General features: G+C 41.1%; 1 non-coding gene across 1 annotated transcript; it reads right to left on the bottom strand.

The window, feature by feature from the left end:
• Positions 1 to 565: 565 nt before the first annotated feature.
• Positions 566 to 758, bottom strand: LOC117115239. The gene has a single exon (XR_004446518.1). It is a non-coding gene; the product is annotated as a U2 spliceosomal RNA (small nuclear RNA).
• Between the last annotated feature and the right edge of the window lie 7,272 nt (positions 759 to 8,030).

The following is an 8,030-nucleotide window of genomic DNA, read 5'->3' as shown; positions in this document are numbered from 1 at the left end:
TGTGTGTGTGTGTGTGTGTGTGTATGTATGTATATATATTCTTTAACGTTGATGAAGATAGCAGGAACTATTGAAATATCCGTTTGATTTTGTTATAGCTTAATAAATTTGTGTTCCGCAAGTCAACTTTCAATGATTATACACCGTTTTTTCATTGCTTTTGCATTTTATGTATATATATATAACTATCTCAAAAATCAGTAATCATGCAATGTTTAATGATTTTGAGCTTCTACCACATCGGCATCGTTTCCGGTGTCCGGTGAGTAAAACAAATAAATGTAGAAATTCGTTCCTACATGTTGCCGTTCGACTCCTTAATAATGAGTAGGGCTACTTCTTATACTTTTTTTAATCAACTATTCTTTTTTTTCATTGTATATTTTCTGGTTTTATATTTTTAATGTCATGTTTTTATGATGCTTGTAATGTCGACCTGATTTGAATTGCCCAATATATATATATATATATATATGAAAAATTTCGCAAGTGAATAATGATATTACCTGACGGAAATTGTCCTCCTAACAATAATTCTATCTTTTGTAAATATTTTTTCCTCTGTAGAGGATGGGCTGTTCCTGAAAGTACTGCAATATCAGAGCAACCCGTGGCCAGGACGGAGCAAGCTCCTATTCCATGGCCTAATTCTAAAAATCAGTTTAATATTCGAAGCTACTCAATGAGCAGCGTTTCAGATATTAAGCTGAAAAGAACAGATATTACACATGATCATAGCCAAAAGGCCGAGAAGCGATGCTAGAATAACAATACCAATGCTATTAATATAAAACAACAGTACGCTAGAATATTGATGTTGGAAATGCTCTTCACTCTATATCGTAATAGAAATGTACTTAAATTACGTGTTAAAATATATGTAACAAAATATTTCAAAATCCTAACTCAAAAGTTTTGTTAGTTATTGCATGCACATATTTTCGTAGGATATTTTATTAATTTATCTATCCTAGGTAGCCTCTGTATCGGCCTCCATATATTCATGTTTATGTAAAATAGTTAAAATCTGCGCTCTTGCAAAAAAATACTTTCACTATATATGTAATATTATATCACAAGAAAACGTACTGAGTTCGGTACGATAACAGGTCAGGTTACAGTTTTAAAAAAAAATCATTCCTATGATATTACCTGGCGCAAACCGTCGTCCTAATAACAATTCTATCGTTTGTAAATATGTTTTCCTCTATAGAGGATGGGCTGTTTCCTGAAAGTACTGTAATATCAGGGCAACCCGTGGCCAGGACGGAACAAGCTCCTATTCCATGGCCTATTTGCTTGGCGTTTCATAGTATACTTTTTCTTGGATTTTTCTAATTCGCATAAAAGTTTCTCGATATATACCGTCGCTGGTGGCGCTCTCCAAAATTAACTAACACTAGGAAAACCTATAATTAGAGACTTGTGGCAAGTCTAATGTACTTATGTACTGTATGTGTATTTCATGTACGTTTGTATGGTGTTGTATAATTGTTGGTGTGATTGTTTGCATCACTTTATTTTGCCTTAAGTTTTTTTTAGTTTAGGATTGCTTTTAATTTTATATGGCTGAACAGTTTTTTTTTTCTTTTTCTTAATGTCCCTTTTGAAAATTTAAATTGTCTTTTTCTTAGCACAAGTCTTTTTTGTGAACTTTACTGTACATTTTGTTTTGGACGCACATTCGATTGAGAAGTGTGCCACTGATTGAAAAGTGCAGTTCCTAATAAATTATTGGATTATTGGATATTGGTGTTGGAAATGCTCTTCACTATATCGTAATAGAAATGTACTTAAATTACGTGTTTTTTTTCTTTATTTTGCCTTAAGTTTTTTTTAGTTTAAGATTGCTTTTAATTTTATATGGCTGAACACTTATTACCTAACAGACAAATAATAACAAAGCGTCAAACCCTCAGGCAGGCTGCACACGGCAGACCGGAATACGTGAGCCTACGAAACTCCCTGCCAACTGCAACAGAAACTAAACCAAACAAAACAATACTAACAAACCTAGAAACAAACCTAACACATATTACTGCAAAGAAACCGAAATTATACCTTAAGGACCAATCTACCTTCAACTAAAAGGGCAAACACACCCTGAATACACCAAGTTTTACGAAAGGCAGAAAAATCTGATGAACATTTAAGATATTCTAACTTAATTCGTGTCCGGACAGCATCCCTAACCCTGACCACCATACCCTCCACAGAAATACATTCATCATGAAACAAAACCCTACATCTAGACCTCCAAGCTATTAACTTAATTTCAGAAATCAAAAACACCGCCAACCTATAAACTTTCCTGTCCGAAGCCACAGAAGAATAGAACATAATATGCTCCTCACAAAAATGTATATTCAACCAATAAAACTGACTTAACAAATCAAAACACCATTGCCAAACCAAAGACAGACGAAGACATCCCATAATGCAATGAATAATAGATTCAACACTACCACACCCCGGACAATCATACCTTTTCACCAACATCCTACGCTCCTTGAGGACACTCCCCACAGGAAGACACCCATGGAGCACCTTCCAACTCACTTCTCTACTATCATTTAACAATAGAGCACAATCCAAAGCCTTGAATGCAGTCCCCCAATCCCTATCAGGGTGAGCACGCACAACCGAGGCAACATAACCTTTCCCTGCCAACATCAACTCATAAACATTTTTGCTTGTTAATGAGCCCCACTCCACAGCCCCATCACATACATGCCACACCTCCAAACACAACTGACCCAAGCGCTCATACTCAGCTGGAGCATCGAAAGCATGAGGGCGCCTATTGTCCCACATTGAAATTCCCAATCTATTGAGTAACTGACCCAACCAATAGATACAAAAGTAAGACCAATCAACACCCTTTTAAACCAAAGCAATAAAAGACACAAAAACACTTTCACATTTAACAACCGGATCAACCAAACCCAATCCCCCCTCACACTGCGGCAAAAACACAGATCTGCGAGCCACCATTTCCCTTTTACCCAGCCACAAAAAAGAGAAAATACACTTATACAGCCGTTTTACAAAAACAACAGGCATGATGTATACAGGCGCGACGTACAATAACATAGGCAATGCCAACGAATTTAAAATTAAAACACGACCAAATAACGACATTTTCCTCTTCGCCAACTTCGCCCCCACCTTCTCAAAACGAACCACAACTTCCTCCCATGAAGCATAACCAGCACCCCGCCCCCCAATCCTCACCCTACAAACCTTCAAAGAACCAGTAGAACAAGGCACCGCGTCAACACCCGGGAGCTGTGACATACCCCGCCATTTCCCCAACAACAAACCCTGGGTTTTCAATAAATTAAACCGAGAACCAGATGCCATCTCAAAAGATTTTAATAAACTTAACAAGGAAGCAACAAATGCACGGGACGTCAAAATACTGGTCAAGTCATCAGCATACTGCACAAACTTGCATTCCTTCCCCCCGCTACCCGGTAACACTACCCCCTGAATCAAATGAGATCCCTGAATAAAGCTTGATAATGATTCCATATACAACACATATAACAAAGGAGAAAGCGGACACCCCTGCCTTACCCCACGCGTCACTGGAAAAGAATCTGAAACAAAACTATTAACCATAACACAGCTACGTAAATCGAAGTACATGGACCGCAACCACCTCATCATGTTACATCCAAACCCGAACCTCTCCAAAACCCGAAAAAGAAGGCTAAAACTAACCCTATCAAATGCCTTCTCCTGGTCAAAAGAAATTAAAGCCAACGGCGAACTGCCCAGAGACGCATATTCCACCACATCCCTCAACAGCACCAAATTAGACTGGAGCCTTCTCCCAGGCACACTACATGACTGGAATGGACCAACTAAAAATTCCATGACTTTACCCAACCGTGAACATAAAAGCTTAGCTAAAATCTTATAATCAACATTCAACAAAGTAATAGGCCGACGGTTTTTCGGGTCTAGTTGATCACCACCCTTAGGCAACAATTTAATCAAACCCCCTTTCTGAGAGTTAGATAAAGAACCAACCTCGAAAACACACTTATAAACTTGAAGGAAATCAACAGAGAGAACATCCCAAAACTGTAAAAAAAACTCTACCTGCAACCCATCCAAACCTGGGGACTTGTCCTTAGCCATTGAACGCAAAGCCTCCCGAACCTCCTCAACCTCAATACTCCTTTCTAGAAATGCCATTTCGCTAGCGGGCACAAAACGACAAATTGACTCAATGAAAGGATCCTGCATTCGCTAGTCTAGAGCATTCCCTCGCTCATCTAGAGCATCCCCCCATCAAAAAGACCCCTGTAAAATCCAGAAAAAACATTCAAAACCCCTTTACTATCTGAAAAAACATTCCCACGCGAATCCCTAACAGAACAAATAATCTTTTCCTCCCCCCATACGCTTTTCCGTACCAAAGAAATATTTTGAACTTTTCTCCCCATCCTCCAAAAATTTAACCCTGGCTCTAACCCTTGCTCCCTCTGTCTCATCCGGCGCCAACTGATCTAACTTAGCTTTAATCTCTGCTAAAGAATCTAACAAATCAGTAGAATGAGATAAATTAAAACGAACCCTCACTTCATCATACAACCCCTCTAATCTTTCTCTCTCCCTCTTCTTCTCCCTACTAATCCTAACTGAATGATAAACAATAACTTCCTTACATCTCCTCTTGACATCATCCCACCAACAGACGGAAAACCAGGCCTTAAAGTTTGCCATAACTTATACTGAGAAATGAAATCAGCAATAAAACCCTGGTCATTAAGAACCGAAACATTGCATTTCCACACCCCCTTTCCCCTCTCCATACCCCCAATGATATCCACCGACATCACCGCCCAATCATGATCAGAGCAATGACATGGAGTATAAACAAAACTTGTAACTTAAAAAGAATCAGCAGCATAAAATCTATCTAATCTGCATGCCACCGCTTCGCAGCTGAAGCCCAAGACGTGGCAACAGCCTGAGGAAATAACAAACGAAATTTGTCAGAAAGACCAAACAGCTTACAAAAATCAGACAGCTCCGCAGAGCCAATCGAACCCAAGCCCGGATTTCCCCCAACCTTATCTAAGCTAGAATCAGAAACACAATTAAAATCACCCCCCAACAAACAAGGAAAACCCGGAGAAACCCACCTAGCCAATGAACTGAAAAATATCTTCCTGCAAGCCGGATCATTTGGCGCAACAAAGCTGCACCGACACCCCTTCAAGTTCCACCACCCCGGACAGCGCCGACCCATCAGGGTCCCGCCTAACCCTTCCAAGAGATAAACCCGGGCGCAACAAAATCCCCACCCCACCACTCCTGCTGGAATTCCCACCCCAATAGGCACTCGCACCCCACTCCTGAGAACAAAAAAAATCACCTTCTTGAACAGAACAACAATGGACTTCTTGTAAAAAAACCACGTCATACTTTTTCTCTCGACATAACTGAAAAATCTAGGCCCTCCTGGAGGAATCTCTAAACCCATTGACATTTAATGAAGCAAAAACAACCATTAAAACAACAGTAAAGGAAAACTTTCTGAATACCCTACGAAAAAATGGACTTAGGGATAAGGTCAGCAGGCCTGAAGATCTTTTCCGACACGCCCTTACCGGACAATCCACCATGACAGCCCCTTTCCCATGCTTCTTCGACATATGATCCACATATGCCTGCCAAGAAGAAAAAGAACATTTACTGCAACCCTTCGGGCAACTGATAACCAAACCTCTCTCCTTGGCTAAATTAGAATCCTAATTTATCCAGGGCCTTTTTGCGCCGTGCCGTCTCAGCATCTACCGGCTCCATTACCTCATCATCCGAAGATGCCTGATCACTAACAATCGTCAGATTCCGATCCTCAGAGTCTGGTAAAGACCCCCCCACCCTCACAATCGGCCCACGAAAACTGACCACCCTCACTTTCCACCTCCGGACCCTCCGCTGACTCATAGCCAGCTGCACCGCTCTCCACAACACCATCTTCCGTCACAACACCATCCTCCTCCACGAACACACCCTTCTCTACCACAACGGTCGCCACAGATCCCCCCTGAACCTCCGCCCCCTCACGATGACTCTCTTCAGTACCATCATCTACCCCATCCTGCCTATCACCCCTAGCTTTAGCGCTAAAGGAAACGGGCAATTACGAAACACGTGCCCACTGGCACTACAAATAGAGCAGACAATATCATTGGTACAATCTAGGGCCACGTGACCCAATTGAAAGCAGCGATTGCACTTCTTGCGATCACACTCTCGGATCATATGACCCTCCTCTCCACAACGCAAGCAAGTCCGTGGCTGACCCCAATACGAAACCCAACAATTCCTGGAACCAATGCGCACCTCCAGGGACGTAGCCAGGATTTTGAAAGAGGGGGAGCCGTTATGCAAGTCACGTAGGACCCCGGCGGGGTCAAGGAGGCGAATCCCCCTGTGAAGTAGCGCACTCTGAACGTTCTTAGGATTGTTTGAGAAGATAAATTGAAAATTGCAATAGACGCATTATAAATAAGCGCAAAAATAATTATGTAATAAATCAAAAGTGGCAGATCCTGGAATTCGAAAGAGAGGTGAACCAGGGAGTGACTTTCGCAAACCGAGTAACCACCCAAGAAAATTTATTACTAGGGCATCTCTAGATGGCCGGAAATTACACTCTCGCACTTCAATTTGAATATATTTTTCTTCTTTATTTTTCCTTAAAAAATGAAGGGGGGGGGGGGCTTAAATCCACCTCTGCTCAAAACATTCTTTATCCACTGCCAGAATAGTCATAATCACGAAAAATGGACATGAAAAACCAGATCACATCCTAAAAAACAAACAGCAGTCACTAAGACATACATCAGGAGCCGATTCGATGGAGTTCAATGTCATACCCAGGGAAGGGCACAGACCTGTTTTGAAAGGAGGGGGAGGGCATTTTGTGAGTCGACACCCACCTCAGCCCCACAATGGTTGGAGCTGAGGTGAGAAAATAGTACCTCTAGATGGCCAGAAATGACACTTTTAGTAAAATTCATCATCATCACATCACTATTAGTCAAAATGAAGTGCCAAAAAAAATTCTCATGATCTTATATCAGGGATTTTTGACAACCCAGGCCCGTAGCCAGGGGGGGTTTTTATGGTTCGGGCGAACCCCCCTTTTCTAGCGAACCCCCCTGTTCTCTAGCGAACCCCCTCGAATTTTTGAATGAGTCCCACCCGTTTTTAAATTGTAGCCTGCATTACAAGCCTACATTCATAAAATATGTCAGCTTCCACATAAGGATGGCAAACATCGATAAAAACACGGCTGCCGTCTCAACTTTCACTGGCCTTTGGCTGAATGTTTGTAAGAAATGTACCAACCGGTAACGAAACCGGTCGCCGTCTACCTAGAGTAAATGGTGCCACCAAACGAAGCTAAAGTTTTGCGACTTAATCCACCAAATGCAAATAAAGTTTTGCGACTTAATCACCTAAATGTGGATTTTGTGGTTAGTAAATTCCATAGCCATACTGGACTCTCCTTTTTTTTTCATCCCAAACAAAATATTATTAATAAATCAACATAGTCCATCTCAGTCATCATAGCCAGTCTCAAAATTAGGCTAGGAAGTTTGTTTTAAACAGCAGACACGCTACAGAACGGAGTGCGTCAAAACTAGTGTTTGTTAATGTTTAGTGATAAAGAATCATGAAACGTTGTAGAATAACTGACTTTTTTTCATCCGCTGTTGCAAAGAAGAAAACGACAGATAGTCCTGGTGGGTTATTGATTTTAAAATCAATTAGCCTAGCCTAGATGTTGACTAGCTAGGTTCGCTCCTTGTTCATTTAGATACAGAATTATACCCCGACGACAACAAAGTGTAGGCCTAGGCCTAAGTACAGTAGAAGGTACTACAGGTAGGCTTTTGTTGTAAAAGTTGAAGTGCATGTACAGGATGCGCCATAGGCCTATATTTAAAAAAATACATTTTGTTAATTATTATTGGTTGGCCTGGGACGGACCTAGGCAG

The sequence above is a fragment of the Anneissia japonica genome, unplaced genomic scaffold (assembly GCF_011630105.1).
Source record: "Anneissia japonica isolate Jap-2015-1 unplaced genomic scaffold, ASM1163010v1 scaffold288291_len444093_cov181, whole genome shotgun sequence".
In the NCBI taxonomy this organism is placed as follows: domain Eukaryota; kingdom Metazoa; phylum Echinodermata; class Crinoidea; order Comatulida; family Comatulidae; genus Anneissia; species Anneissia japonica.
This window is presented reverse-complemented; position numbering and strand designations above follow the sequence as displayed.